Source organism: Capricornis sumatraensis, chromosome 2, assembly GCF_032405125.1.
Source record: "Capricornis sumatraensis isolate serow.1 chromosome 2, serow.2, whole genome shotgun sequence".
NCBI lineage: Eukaryota > Metazoa > Chordata > Mammalia > Artiodactyla > Bovidae > Capricornis > Capricornis sumatraensis.
Genome location: NC_091070.1, coordinates 31,463,899 through 31,480,898, shown reverse-complemented (window position 1 = coordinate 31,480,898; position 17,000 = coordinate 31,463,899).

Here is a 17,000-nt window from a genome sequence, read left to right as displayed (position 1 = left end):
AGTCATAAACTCTGATCTATAAAGTAAATATGATTTTATTTTTTAAAAAGAAAAAATATTCAACTTTGCCAGTAAAAAAAGAAAAATTAAAACAAGGTATACTTTTTGTTTGACTGGCAAAGATTAAAATGAATAATCCAGTTTTGTCAGTGTGTAAAATGGATATTTTATCATGGTTTTGACAAGAATATAAATAGTTACAAAAATTTTATTTGAAAATATGTTCCAAAAGCTTTAAAATATAGTCTTTGATCAGATAGGAATTTTTCCTGAGAATATAATCAAATAGTCAAACATAAGTGCATGTTTAGCTAATAAACACTGAAAAGATACTTAAGCTCACTACTTCCCTGAGAATTCAAAACTGTGTACTGGTTTTCATTCATGAAACCGAAAATTAAAAAATTTTTCTAATGTTATGTGTTGTCAAGTTTCTGAAAATACAGATATGTGTTGCTGATAGGAAGCTAACTTGGTATACCCACTTTGGAAGACAAATTTGACACTGTCTCTTTAAAAAATATACTATGTTTATACTATGACCCAATGATTCTACTTTTCAGGTTTAACCTAGAGAAAAAAGATACACATCCACCAAGAGAAACAGGTAAACCAAAAGAAAGAAGTGGGACGAGTCTAAATTTCCGTACATAGGGAACAGATAAGAGATAGTGAGGTTATGATTGCTGTGTTATTCATTTACTAAGTCACGTCTGACTCTTGGAGACCCCATGGGCTGCAGCACACCAGGCTTCCCTGTCCTTCAGTATCTCTTGTAGTTGGCTCAAACTCATGTCCATTGAGTCAGTGATGCCATCAACCATTTCATCTTCTGTCGCCCACTTCCCCTCTGCCTTCAGTCTTTTCCATTATCAGGGTCTTTTCCAATGAGTCAGCTCTTCGCATCAGGTGACCACAGTATTGGAGCTTCAGCATCAGTCCTTCCAATGAATATTCAGGGTTGATTTTCTTTAGGATGGACTGGTTAGATCTCCTTACAGTCCAAGGGACTGTCAAGAGTCTTCTCTAGCACCACACTTTGAAAGCATCAGTTTTTCTGCGTTCAGCTTTCTTTATGATCCAATTCTCACATCCGTACATGACTACTGGAAAAACCATAGCTTTGACTAGACAGCAAAGATGTCTCTGCTTTTTTAATAAGCTGTCTAGGTTATAGCTATTCTTCCATGGAGCAAGAATCTTTCGATTTCACGGTTGCAGTCACCCTCTGCAGTGATTTTGGAGCCCAAGAAAATAAAGTCTCACTGTTTTCCATTTTTTCCCCATCTACTTGCCATGAAGTGATGGGACTGGATGTTATGATCTTAGTTTTTTGAATGTTGAGTTTTAACCTAGCTTTTTCACTCTTCTCTTTCACCTTCATCAAGAGGCTCTTTAGTTCCTGTTTGCTTTCTGCTATTAGGGTAGTATCATCTACATATCTGAGGTTGTTGATATTGCTCCCAGCAATCTTGACTGCAGATTGTGATTTATGCAGCCGGCATTTTGCATGATGTTCTCTGCATATAAGTTAAATAAGCAGGGTGACAATACACAGCCTTGATATACTCCTTTCCCTATTTCGAACTAGTCATTCCATGTCTGGTTTGAACTGTTGCTTCTTAACCTACATACAGGTTACTCAGGAGGCAGGTAAGGTGGTCTTGTATTCCCATCTCTTTAAGAATTTTCCACAGTTTGTTGTGATCCACGCAGTCAAAGGCTTTAGCATAGTAAATAAAGCAGAAGCAGAAGTTTTTCTGGAATTCTCTTGCCTATGATCCAATGGATACTAGCAATTCGATCTCTGCTTCCTCTCTGCCTTTTCTAAATCCAGCTTGTACATTTGGAAGTCCTCAGTTCACATACTGTTGAAGCCTGGCTTGAAGGATTTTGAGCATTACCTTGCTAATATGTGAAATAAGCACAATTGCAATGTAGTTTGAACATTCTTTGGCATTGCCCTTCTTTGGGATTGGAATGAAAACTGACCTTTTCCAGTCCTGTGGCCACTGCTGAGTTTTCCAAATTTGTTAGCATATTGAGTGCAGCACTTTAACAGCATCATCTCTTAGGATTTTAAGTAGCTCATCTGAAATTCAGTCACCTCCACTAGCTTTGTTCATGACAAGGCTTTCTAAGGCCCACTTGACTTCACATTCCAGGATGTCTGGCTCTAGGTAAGTGACCACACCATTGTGATTATCTGGGTCATTAAGACCTTTTCCCAATATTCTCGCCTGGGAAGTTCCACGGACAGAGGAGCCTGGTGCGCTACAATCCATGGGGTCGCAAAAGAGTCTGACACAATTTACTTAGCAACTAAACAACAACATAGGAACAGATATCAAGTATATATTTCTGCCTGAGAAAAATAAGCTGCAGGACAATGCATGCAGGGCAATATTATTTATGTATAAGTGCACAACAAGATGTTACTAGATTGTTTTAGATAAATAGTTATTGTCGTTTAGTTACTGTGTTATGTCTGACTCTTTTGCAACCCCATGAACTGTAGCCCTCCAGGTTCCTCTGTCCGTGGAATTTTCCAGGCAAGAGTACTGGAGAGGGTTGCCGTTTCCACCTCCAGGGCATCTTCCTGACCCAGGGATCACATCCATATCTCCTGCGCTGGCAGGTGGATTCTTTACCACTGAGCCATCAGGGAGCCCTTTTAGATAGATAAGTTATGCACAAAAATGGATTACAATATGCACCAAACTCACCATGGTTATTTCATCTGCAAAGGAAGGAAGGGACCAGATTAGAAAGGGATAGCCAGAGGGGCTTTTCATTTTACTAACAGTCTCATCTTTTTTTTTTTTACAAAAAAGAAGAATGTTTGTATATCTTTCAGATATTTATATATGCAGAAAGGCTGGGAAATAATGTATTGAAACATTAAATAATAGTGAATTCTGGATAGTGGAAAATGGGTGTTAGTTTCACCTTCTATGTTTTCATTTATTAACAATTCAAGCCCTTCTCCCCAAAAGAAGGATATAAAGAATTTTTGCCACAGTTTTGTGAAAGAAAAAAAGGGGAGGAAGGAGGAGGAAGAGAAAGAAAAACCTGAAAGGCTACATAATGTATGACTCCAATTATATGACATTCGGAAAAATCAAAACTGTGGAGACAGTAAAAAAGATCAGGTGTTGCTAGAGACTGGGTGAGAGAAGGATGAATAGGAGGGCATAGAGGATTTTTAGGGCAGTGAAACCACTCTGTATGATGCCTGTAATAGTGAATACATGTTATTATACATGTGCCCAAACCTGAACAGTATGCAGTTGCAAGTGTGAAGCCTAATGTGGGCTTTGAGTGGTCACTACGTGTCAAAATAGTTTCATCAGTTGTAATAAATGTACCACAGGGAGGAATGTTGAGAATGGCGGAGGCTATGCATGTGTGGGCGTGGGGGTATTTGGGAATCCTTCCTCTGAATTTAGCTGTGAATCTAAAACTGTTCTAAACAATAAACTCTATTAAGAAAAAAAAAAAAAGTGAAACTTCCAGGGTAGGGGGTTGATGAAATTAGGGCATACTAGAGAAGAAACTATCATTAAAAGCAATATGGATGAAGACCTTTTAAGACTTAAAATGAATGATAAGGTTAGGCAGATACAAACAATTCACATTTATTTAGGAATTTGTTTTCTGGAAAAGAAGCAAACATTTTTGAATGATGGATCTGTGGGTAACTTTCCTTTCATTTTAATATGTATTTTCACATGTATCTAAAGAAAGCCTTACTAATCAAGTAATGAAATTAATAAAAGAAAAAAGCCTAGCAAAGATGGGGAAGAAAAGTAAGTCAGTGGCAAACCTAGTATCACCTTAGGTTATATTCAATTTTTATTTAGCTTCTGTACATCCCTTTTATTGTCTTGGGGCAGGAAAAAAAAAAAAAACCTGTCAAGCAGCTCCTTTCCCCAGGACACAGAATTTTATGCTGCCAGGCAAACCCGATGGGCAAAAAGGATTTGCAATATAATTTCATATGTAAATGCAAGTGATTTATTGCCTTACCTCTTGACGTGGTACAACTAAGTACACAGAACAGTGACCTCCATGTACAGCAAAGTGAAGTGAATTCGCTCAGTCGTGTCTGACTCTCTGCAACCCCGTGGACTGTAGTCTACCAGGCTCCTCCGTCCATGGGATTTTCCAGGCAAGGGTACTGGAGTGGGTTGCCATTTCCTTCTCCAGGGGATCTACCTGACCCAGGGATTGAACTTGGGTCTCCCACATTGTAGGCAGATGCTTTTACCGTCTGAGCCAACCTGGGCTCAAATACCATCCAGTGTTTCAAAACTTTGGAGCACCAAGCCACATGATTCAGAATTACTTGTAGTGCTTCTGGTTGATAAAATAGAGCTCTGCACAGACCTGACCCTCAAGACAAGGAGCCCTGGCATCAACAGAAACAAACACCCTCAAAGCTTCCCATGCACCTTAAAATTTGAAAACATTTGCCAGAGACTAATCACAAAGCCAGTGTGATTTTTTTTTCAGAAATGTGGATTCGAAGAGTCAGTCCTAACAAAGGTAGGTGAGGATAAGGCACCACAGCATCTTTGAGATTGCTTTGAATGGTCCAAACATCAGAGAGATGGAAGCTGTCGGTATCAGTCACAGTCCCTTGGAGCCAGAGCCTTGGCATTTTAAAGAAGACCAGAGACAAAAGGAAATGCTTCCAGGGTGAATTATCTTTGGGTAGTCCCAGATAGGAAAGATAATATGGATCAGGGAATTCCTCTCAACCCAAACCACAGAGGAGACTGAGCAAAAAGGCAGGGCCAGGCCTCTGGGTGGTGAGCCTGCAGTCATAAATCAGACTCCCTAGAATGCAGGGAATTCTTCTGATACATCACAAAGAGAGTCTGCTTTTAACTAAGGACGCTTTTCAATCCCTAAATACCTTGGGATGATAACAAGCATTGCTAAACTGCTCCACGAAAAACTTCAGAGATGATTTGCTCTATTCCTTTCCTGCCTCCAACCAAGTTCGACTGTAGGAGATGGAAATAGAACCAGGAAGTGAAGTGTCCCTTCCTCTGGAGTGGAATGTTCTAGTCCTGCATTGTCTGGTAGGTAGCCACTGGACACGTGTGCTATTGAGCACTTGAAATGTGGCTGTCCTGAGTTGGGGTGTATTGTCTATGTAAAACATAGTGGTTTTGTAGACTTAGTGTGGAAAAAAAAGGATGTAAGCTATCCAATCAATAATACTTTTTCTTTGATTATCTGTTGAAAAGAGATTTTGAATCGTGCTTGTGCTCAGTCATTTAGTCATATCTGACTCTTTGCGACCCTTTTGACTACAGCCTGCCAGGCTCCTCTGTCCATGGGATTTTTCAGGCAAGAATACTGGAGTGGCTTGCCATTTCCTTCTCCAGGGGATCTTCCCAACCCAGGAGTTGAACAAATATCTCATGTGTTTCCTGCATTGCAAGCAGATTCTTTACCCACTGAGACATTGGAGAAGCTCAATATTTTTAATACATTTGGTTAAAAATACGTCATTAATATTTGCTTCACCTGTTTCTTTGTACTTTTTTAATGTGGATACTAGAACATCTTAAAGTACATATGTGGCTCATGTAATAATTCTATCAGACAACCATTTTCTAGATTGAAAAAGTAAGCAGGTGCAGCCTAGATGAAGATATAAATGACAAGTAGTTATTCTATAACCTTTTGACCCATCCCAAACAGAAGCATAATTTCCATTTCAAAAACACTCATCTCTGACTTTTGCTCAAATGACTGAGGTTTTCCCCGTTTCTCTGGTGAGGTTCCCTGTTGTGAAATGAGAGAAGCGCTCTTATTATTTTATTTCGCAGTTTCTCAGGGCAGAGGCTTCCCTGGTGGCTCAGAGGTTAAAGCGTCTGCCTGCAATGTGGGAGACCTGGGTTCAATCCCTGGGTCGGGAAGATCCCCTGGAGAAGGAAATGGCAACCCACTCCAGTATTCTTGCCTGGAGAATCCCATGGACGGAGAAGCCTGGCAGGCTACAGTCCACGGGGTCGCAAAGAGTCGGACACGACTGACTGACTTCACTTCACTTCAAGGCAGAGGCCACGTTGCTTTGTGTTTTGTGTGGCTCCTCGCCCGCTGTGGATGCAGGACAAAGATCTGACCCACAGTGCCCACGGTCTGTGCAAGCTTCCTTCTGCTGTTTACACCTGGTGGTTGTTTGTCGTTTGTGGTGGTTCATTCGTGTTTAGGGTTATATCAGTAGATGAACAACATTAGCTAATTGGTGAGCATTTATTGGTAATCAATATGGCTGATTTAGACATGGGAATCGATTGTGAAGGTTAACTCTGAATATTAGATTGAAAGGCAATTCAAGACCTGAAGACACCTGTTTTTTGCAGAGCATGGGGGTTAGGTATACTTTTAACTAGGAAAAAACAGCAATGAGATTATAATTGCAAATAGAATATACACAGTAAGCACAGCAATAAGATTGTGGTCTGAGAAGGGAATAGCTTGACAGAGGGAATTATAGATGTGAGTTTGGATGTTAGAGCTGATGAAGATGTCTCCTAAACTGAGCAAGGCTAGCAGTTGTTGCATGCTTAATTATCAATATATATTGAAGTCTTCTTGCAAAATGATAAACAGTTTGTGTATGCATCCATACATCTGCAGCCTACTCCAGCACACGTGTGTGCATCACACAAAAACTCATACCATCCCCCTTCTATGGCTGAACACGCCATAGTTCCCATAAAAAACCCTTGTGGGGAATGTGAAGTTTTTCAAGTATGAATCTGAAAAAAAATGTAGAGAATTGTACCATTTAATCTTGGAACATTTGTTATTCTGGGGCTGCTTGTACCAGTGGGTAATTACCAGAACAAGGATTAGTTCAAATCCAAGTTTGGCCAGTTCTGGAAAATCTGTAGGTCAAAGGGAGGAATTTGTGAAAATCACAAACACATTTTAAAGGATTAAGCAACTAGCTTGCAGTGTGCTCTGCGCTCTGTTCCTGCCCACTCCAACACTCTTCCACTGACTCTTACTCTGTTGGTTTTTTTATAGTTTGTGTTTGTTTTTTATATTTCACAATATACTGCCAATTAGAGGTAACTTATGTTTTCAAAATCCACTCGTAAAAATTCACATGGTTCTGGAAAATTAGGGACTCTCAACCATTTACACATTTGTATAAACTTGTCCAATGACACTTGAGACCAGCTGTGCTGGAAAATGGATGATGGGCTATGACTGGGAAGGAAGGAGCAAGTTGTGTTTGACAGTTGGAGCATTTTAGCAGTTCAGACCTTTGGATGTACCATGGTGGAGAATGCAGAATATATGGGAAAGGGAGCCAGTGAGAAGGGATATCAGATTCTATGAGAGCAAGGCATGAAGAGGGGTGAGGGGCAAACTTAACTGGTTTCGATTTTCCTAGTGCACCATCCATTGGCTCTGGAGAAGGAAAAGACATGCTTTTTTCTTCTCTTTTGTCCTTCTTTAACCCTGCTAAGACTACCCTTTTCCCTACCATTCAGACTTCAGGCTTTCAAGATGAATGCTATGACTCAACTACCAGAATACTGGGAAATATATACTTTTTTGGTCTAGCCTGGAAACCTGATCACCATTTATAACATTAATTTATTATTTTTTTAAAAGTACTTTCTAATACAAGCAGGTAAAAATGGGTACAGAATGGACTTTGGGGACAAAATAATTCATAAGATAAATACTATATATGTTTATAAATATGTTGTATATATATAAGAGCCTCATGCTTCTAATAGAGTTCTTTTTATTATTCTTGATATATTAACCTATGATCCCTGAATAAAGAACTGTTCTTTCATGAAAAATTTCATTTTATAAAAAATTCTCCAAGTTGTTTTTCTAAGATTATTTTTATTGTTATTTTGTAGACTTGTGAGAATTTTTTTAAAGACAGTATTTGGACTTTGTGCTAAGCTGCTGCAGAGTGACCCAGCATCAGTGCTGTTGTCGTTATTCTAGAGTTTTCTCTGCATTTGCTTTGATACCTACAATAATGCCAAGTTGACTTCCTTCTCTTCCTGGTTTAAAACCACTACCCTGCTACTAAACCTATCACCAAGTTCCTCTTTCCTGTTGGAGCAAAACTGCTCAGCTCCCTGCTTTGCTCCCAGAGCAAAACTGCTCAGCTCCCTGCTCAGCCAATCAGGAATTGGGCTCTTCTCAACTCAGGATCTGATGCCACACTTCTATCCAAGTTAAGTGTGATGACCCATGTATTCCACTTCTAGGACCCAACAGCGGAATGAAGTGAGGAGAGAAAAATATGGAACTGCATAGGAGTTAGAGGATGGTTCTTCTACAACGAATGCAGGGGGAGGAAGATGCCAGCTGGATGGGCAGAATAAGCCCCACTTTGTAGCATTTGTAGGCTTCCATGATGTAACTATTCCATCATGACTGACTTCAAGCCCCCAGAATGAAGTCACTGAACATGGAGTTGGGAAAAGATCTGCAGAAGTAAACCATGATGTAGTATTTCAGCAATCAGATTCAGGTGGAACCTCAAGATCAGATAATAATAAAATATAACAATTACTCAGTAATGGGTTATCAATATAATTTATGTAACTGTAATTTTATGTACTTCAACTTTTAATATTAATTATGTTTAACAACTGTCTCACAAAATTCCTGAAATTTCACAATGGGTTTTTGTGAGGCAGTGCCATGGACTCCTCTGCACCACTAATGTAGATTCTGCGTGGAGCAGGGATTCTTCACCTGTACATTTAAAATTGGGCTGTGCTAGTGAAAAGGCTTCCTGAAATGATATGAGCATCACATGGATCTGAGACCAGTCTATTCAGTTCAGTTCAGTCGCTCAGTCATGTCCGACTCTGCGACCCCATGAATTGCAGCACACCAGCCGCCCTGTCCATCACCAACTCCTGGAGTTTACTCAGACTCATGTCCATCAAGTTGGTGATGCCATCCAGCCATCTCATCCTCTGTTGTCCCCTCTTCCTCTTGCCCCCAATCCCTCCCAGCATCAGAGTCTTTTCCAGTGAGTCAACTCTTCGCATCAGGTGGCCAAAGTATTGGAGTTTCGCTTCAGCATCAGTCCTTCCATTGAACACCCAGGACTGATTTCCTTAGAATGGGCTGGCTGAATCTCCTTGCAGTCCAAGGGACTCTCAAGAGTCTTCTCCAACACCACAGTTCAAAAGCATCAATTCTTCAGTGCTCAGCTTTCTTCACAGTCCAACTCTCACATCCATACATGACCACTGGAAAAACCATAGCCTTGACTAGATGGACATTTGAAGGCAAAGTAATGTCTCTGCTTTTTAATATGCTGTCTAGGTTGGTCATAACTTTCCTTCCAAAGAGTAAGCGTCTTTTAATTTATGGCTGCAGTCACCATCTGCAGTGATTTTGGAGCCCCCCAAAATAAAGTCTGACACTGCTTCCACTGTTTCCCCATCTATTTCCCATGAAGTGATGGGACCAGATACCATGATCTTTGTTTTTTGAATGTTGAGCTTAAGCCAACATTTTCACTCTCCTCTTTCACTTTCATCAAGAGGCTCTTTAGCTCCTCTTCACTTTCTGCCATAAGGGTGGTGTCATCTGCATATCTGAGGTTAGTGATATTTCTCCCGGCAATCTTGATTCCAGCTTGTGCTTCTTCCAGCCCAACATTTCTCATGATATGTATTTCTCTGCATATAAGTTAAATAAGCAGGGTGACAGTATATAGCCTTGACGTCCTCCTTTTCCTATTTGGAACCAGTCTGTTGTTCCATGTCCAGTTCTGACTGTTGCTTCCTGACCTGCATATAGGTTTCTCAAGAGGCAGGTCAGGTGGTCTGGTATTCCCATCTCTTTCAGAATTTTCCACAGTTTATTGTGATCCACACAGTCAAAGGCTTTGGCATAGTCAATAAAGCAGAAATAGATGTTTCTCTGGAAATCTCTTGCTTTTTCGATGATGCAGCGGATGTTGGCAATTTGATCTGTGGTTCCTCTGCCTTTTCTAAAAGTAGCTTGAACATCTGGAAGTTCACAGTTCACGTATTGCTGAAGCCTGGCTTAGAGAATTTTGAACATTACTTTACTAGCGTGTGAGATGAGAGCAATTGTGCAGTAATTTGAATATTCTTTGGCGTTGCCTTTCTTTGAGATTGGAAGGAAAACTGACCGTTTCCAGTCCTGTGGCCACTGCTGAGTTTTCCAAATTTACTGGCATATTGCGTGCAGCACTTTCACAGCATCATCTTTCAGGATTTGAAACAGCTCCACTGGAATTCCATCACCTCCACTAGCTTTGTTCGTAGTGATGCTTTCTAAGGCCCACTTGACTTCACACTCCAGGATGTCTGGCTCTAGGTGAGTGATCACACTATCATGATTATCTGGGTTGTGAAGATCTTTTTTGTACAGTTCTTTTGTGTATTCTTGCCCCCTCTTCTTAATATCTTCTGCTTCTGTTAGGTCCCTACCATTTCTATCCTTTATCGAGCCCATCTTTGCATGAAATGTTGCCTTGGTATCTCTAATTTTCTTGAAGAGATCTCTAGTCTTTCCCATTCTGTTGTTTTCCTCTATTTCTTTGCATTGATCGCTGAAGAAGGCTTTCTTATGTCTTCTTGCTATTCTTTGAAACTCTTCATTCATATGGGTATATCTTTCCTTTTCTCCTTTGCTTTTTGCTTCTCTTCTTTTTACAGCTATTTGTAAGGCCTTCTCAGGCAGCCATTTTGCTTTTTTGCATTTTTTTTCCATGGGGATGGTCTTGATCCCTGTCTCCTGTACAATGTCATGAACCTCAGTCCATAGTTCATCAGGCACTCTATCTATCAGATCTAGGCCCTTAAATCTATTTCTAACTTCCACTGTATAATCATAAGGGATTTGATTTAGGTCATACCTGAATGGTCTAGTGGTTTTCCCTACTTTCTTCAATTTAAGTCTGAATTTGGCAATAAAGAGTTCATGATCTGAGCCACAGTCAGCTACCGGTCTTGTTTTTGCTGACTGCATAGAGCTTCTCCATCTTTGGCTGCAAAGAATATAATTAATGTGATTTTGGTGTTGACCATTTGGTGATGTCCATGTGTAGAGTCTTCTCTTGTGTTGCTGGAAGAGGGTGTTTGCTATGACCAGTGCATTTTCCTGGCAAAACGCTATTAGCCTTTACCCTGCTTCATTCCGTACTCCAAGGCCAAATTTGCCTGTTACTCCAGGTATTTCTTGACTTCCTACTTTTGCATTCCAGTCCCCTATAATGAAAAGGACATCTTTTTTGGGTGTTAGTTCTAAAAGGTCTTGTAAGTCTTCATAGAAACGTTCAACTTCAGGTTCTTCAGCGTTACTGGTTGGGGCATAGGCTTGGATTACTGTGATATTGAATGGTTTGCCTTGGAAACGAACAGAGATCATTCTGTCGTTTTTGAGATTGCATCCAAGTACTGCATTTTGGACTCTTTTGTTGACCATGATGGCTACTCCATTTCTTCTAAGGGATTCCTGCCCACAGTAGTAGATATAATGGTCATCTGAGTTAAATCGACCCATTCCAGTCCATTTTAGTTCACTGATTCCTAGAATGTCGACGTTCACTCTTGCCATCCTGTTTAACCACTTCCAATTTGCCTTCATTTATGGACCTAACATTCCAGGTTCCTATGCAATATTGCTCTTTACAGCATTGGACCTTGCTTCTCTCACCAGTCACATCCACAACTGGGTATTGTTTTTGCTTTGTTTCCATCCCTTCATTCTTACTGCAGTTATTTCTCCACTGATCTCCAGTAGCATATTGGGCACCTACTGACCTGGGTAGTTCCTCTTTCAGTATCCTATCATTTTGCCTTTTCATACTGTTCATGGGGTTCTCAAGGCAAGAATACTGAAGTGGTTTGCCATTCTCTTCTCCAGTGGACCACATTCTGTCAGACCTCTCCACCATGACCGGTCCATCTTGGGTGGCCCTGCACGGCATGGCTTAGTTTCAATGAGTTAGACAAGGCTGTGGTCCATGTGATCAGATTGACTAGTTTTCTGTGATTATGGTTTCAATGTGTCTGCCCTCTGAAGCCCTCTCACAACACCTACCATCTTCCTTGGGTTTCTCTTACCTTGGACATGGGGTATCTAGTGGGATATCTTTGACTAGTGTATTAGTGGCACAAAAAACCTTAGTTTAAATCCTGCATTCATCTCTGAGACATGTGTATTTTCTTTGGAAGTTCCCATCCTCACATTGACCTTACTCAAAGCTACTCGGCTTGCAAAACTAGTGGGTTTGTAGTCAGAGGTGAAAGAGTTTCCAACATAGTTAACATGCATATGACAGAGAATATATGGTTATTCAGAATCACTGTTCTACAACTGAAAAGTTACAGGGTCATATTTTACTTGCTTTAACTATGTTTAGGTTCAAATCAGTATAATTTTCTGAAACAAGAACATAAATCCCAGAGAAGAAAACCTGTCACTTGCAGGAAAGCAAAGCCAGAATAAAGCATTCCAATATCTCCTTTCCTCCCTTTAACTGGGTGGCTGGTCTTCTGAAAACCCCAAATATTATCTTAGGAGCTTGAGACACAGGGAGAGGGCACAGACAACCCGAGAGAAAAGGTTACAATCACAGTTTGGTGAAGAGAAAATACTCTCGCAAAGATAATATGCCGTGACATATTGTACTGAAGTGTGGCTTTCCATGAGAAATTCCACATCACAAGGTTCTCATGTAATGCAGGACTAAAGTCGTCCCTAATCTCCAAATCCAGTGCCTAAGTGCCAGCACAACCTGCTGTGAAACAAGGCTCTTACATAAATCCTGCAAGCTGTAATATTTCAGCTACAAAGAAGAATGTATCTGCCAGGATAATTCCCAATGAGGAAAGTTACAAAACCAATAAAAGTAAACAGAATTCTTTCTCTCCGAGGAACACCCAGCCCATCTTTTAGATCAGAATTTGCCACATATGAACTGCCCATTTAAGAGCCCATGCAGAGATTTGATGTTTAAAGAGAAAAAGAAAATGAAAATTGTATGACACACTCAGTAGGGGATATTTTGAAAGCTAACTTGGGCTGGTTTGTCTAAAGTGTATGGCCAGATAATTTTTACCAATGGAAAGTCCGTGAATTTTCATCTGAGAATTCTTGATCAAAAGTGACAGGACTGGGTACCTGGAGGCAAGATGTCAGCCTTCAAAACTAGAAAGAGTCAATATCAAGGCTTCCACATGTGATGCAGGAACCACTCTGCATTTTCTGTTTCTATTATTCTTGAGGAGTTTCGGTTTGCTGTCTTCAGGGTTTTGATTCTATCTGTATTGCCTAATCAAGTGTTCAACTGTTTTAAAATTTATGTGACTATAACATGTGTGTGCTAAGTGCTAAGTCACTTCAGTCATTCCAACTCTTTGCAACCCTATGGACCATAGTCTGCCAGGCTCCTCTGTCCATGAGATTCTCCAGGCAAGAATACTGGAGTAAGTTACCATTTCCTCCTCCAGGGGATCTTCCTCACTCAGCGATTGAACCTGCGTCTCACATCTCCTGCATTGGCAGGGGGTTTCTGTACCACTAGTACCATCTGGGAAGCACACTGGGGTATAACATTAGAGTTGAGATTGATAATGCCAGTTTTCTCTTATTTGGGTTTATCTAGTGTTAAGGGTTGAATTGTGTTCTCCCATTCCCCACCTCAAAGGGAAAAAAAAAGTTCTTGCACTGAAATCCTAACCCCCAGCACCTTAGCATGTGGCCTTGGGTATAAGTAAGGTCTTTACAGAAGTAATCAAGCTAAAGGGAGTTTATCAGAGTGATCCCATAATCCAATATGACTGGTGTCTTTAGGAAAAGGAGAAATTTGGACACAGGGACAGACACACATAGAAAAAGATGAAATGAAGAAGCAGGGGAGAAGATGGCCATCTACAAGCCAAGGAGAGAGGCCTGGAATAGATCCTCCCCCCTACCCCCCGACAGTTCTCAGTTCAGTTCAATTCAGTCGCTCAGTTGTGTCCAGGTCTTTGCGACCCCATGAACCTCAGCAAGCCAGGCCTCCCTGTCCATCACCAACTCCTGCAGTCCACCCAAACCCATGTCCATTGAGTCGGTGAGGCCATCCAACCATCTCATCCTCTGTCATCCCCTTCTCCTCCTGCCCTCAGTCTTTCCCAGCATCAGGGTCTTTTCAAATGAGTCAGCTCTTCGCATCAGGTGGCCAAAGTATTGGAGTTTCAGCTTCAACATCAATCCTTCTGATGAACACCCAGGACTGATCTTGTTTAGGATGGACTGGTTGGATCTCCTTGCAGTCCAAGGGACTCTCAAGAGTCTTCTCCAACACCACAGTTCAAAAGCATCAATTCTTCGGCATTCAGCTTTCTTTATAGTCCAACTCTCAAATCCATACATGACTACTGGAAAAACCATAGCCTTGACTAGACAGACCTTTGAAGGCAAAGTAATGTCTCTGCTTTTTAATATGCTGTCTAGATTGGTCATAACTTGCCTTCCAAGGAGTAAGCATCTTTTAATTTCATGGCTGCAATGACTGTCTGCAGTGATTTTGGAGCCCAAGGTTCTCAGAAGGAGCTAAACCTCTCACACGTTGATTTTAAACTTCTATCCTCTAGAACTGGGACAATACATTCTTGTTGTTTAAGCCAACCGCTCTGTGGTATTCACTTATGTATCTTGAGCAAATAAATACACCTAGCAAATCCTAGAGGTCAGTTAACTGTGAACACAGAAGTACTTCCCTTTCCCTTGGACATTCATTCCTATGGAAGTTTCTTCAACCACCCAATTAGCATGATTAGACTTTGTCTCAAAGAGTTTAAATTGCTTTCAGGATATGATTGAGGTCTTTCAGAGAGTTTACCAGAACTATGTGGGCTCATAGGATACATCAACCATATCAACAAATAATAAAAAGATGTATCTGGTCAGTTTGGCAATATGCATCAAAAGCATGAAAAGTCTTTCTATCAATAACCTCAGATATGAAGATGACACCACCCTTATGGCAGAAAGTGAAGAGGAACTAAAAAGCCTCTTGATGAAAGTGAAAGAGGAGAGTGAAAAAGTTGGCTTAAAGCTCAACATTCAGAAAACGAAGATCATGGCATCCGGTCCCATCACTTCATGGGAAATAGATGGGGAAACAGTGGAAACAGTGTCAGACTTAATTTTGGGGGGCGCCAAAATCACTGCAGATGGTGACTGCAGCCATGAAATTAAAAGACACTTACTCCTTGGAAGAAAAGTTACGACCAACCTAGATAGTATGTTCAAAAGCAGAGACATTACTTTGCCGACTAAGGTCCCTCTAGTCAAGGCTATGGTTTTTCCTGTGGTCATGTATGGATGTGAGAGTTGGACTGTAAAGAAGGCAGAGCGCCGAAGAATTGATGCTTTTGAACTGTGGTGTTGGAGAAGACTCTTAAGAGTCCCTTGGACTGCAAGGAGATCCAACCAGTCCATTCTGAAGGAGATCAGCCCTGGGATTTCTTTGGAAGGAATGATGCTAAAGCTGAAGCTCCAGTACTTTGGCCACCTCATGCGAAGAGTTGACTCATTGGAAAAGACTCTGATGCTGGAAGGGATTGGGGGCAGGAGGAGAAGGGGACCACAGAGGATGAGATGGCTGGATGGCATCACTTACTCAATGGACGTGAGTCTGAGTGAACTCCGGGAGTTGGTGATGGACAGGGAGGCCTGGCGGGCTGCGATTCATGGGGTCGCAAAGAGTCGGACACGACTGAGCGACTGAACTGAACTGATGCTGTATATCTACTCCTAAAGATTTAATCATGGATGGGTACAACTGAACTATTAGGTACATCACAGTTACTGATAATATTAAAAAAATTGGAAATGATTTATTCTATAACAGATGATTAATTAAATAAAAAATGGTTACTTTCACATGATAAAACATAAAAAATCAATGACATAAGAATGCCCAAGGTATAATTTTTTAAGTGAAGTAAGCCAATTGTAAAATAAAATGACCTTGAGTATGAAAGAGAAGGGCAAGGGAAAGAAATGTTAATCTTTCTCACTAGTTTGTAGGCCTACAGGAGATTTTATCACCTTAAGTAGCAATATTTTAAAAATTTTCTACAAAGAACATGAATTCCTGTTATAATTAGGGACAAGCAAAAAACATGGGTACCAGAATTCGTAAAATAATTTCTTATGGGCATGATGTTGAGATAATTTGGCCTAGTTTTTAATTTATATAAGTATTAATATTTTATTTTCATATAATACACATAAAAAAACTCACACAAATTGTAAGTGTACAGTATGGTGAATTTTCACAAAGTGAAATACTCGTATAACTCAGAAAAATTTTGAACACTACCAACATCCCAGAGGCTTTATTCATATTCTTTCCTCTTACTATCTTCTGAAGGTATCAGTATTTCATCTCTAACACCACTATTAGTTATATCTGTTTTTGAATTTTATATAAATGTAATCATACAATATATGCTCTTTGACTCAGTGTTAGTTTTGTGATGTTCATTCATATTCTTACATGGAGACAGGACTCATTCACTATCATTTCTGGATACCCTGTAAAACTATTTCTTACAGGCTACCTGACTGTTGTAAATAAAGTTTTATTGAAATACAGCTGTGCTCTTTAATTTACATCTATGGCCGCTTTCAAGCTACAGTGGCAGAGTTGGATAGTTGTAACAGAGATCGTATAGCCCACAAAGCCTAAAAAGTGTTTACTGTGTAGCCATTTACAGAAAAAGTTTGCTGACTCCGGTTACATAGTATTAATTGTGTGTCTGTGCCACAATGTATTTATGTATTCTACTTTTGATGAACAAATGTGCTGTTTCTAGTTTGAGATTATATAATAGGATTGCCAGATTTAGCAAATAAAAATGCAGAACTCTCAGTTAAATTTCAATTTCAGGCAAACAATGAAGAATATTTTTAATATAAGTATATCCCAATTGCATAGCAACCAT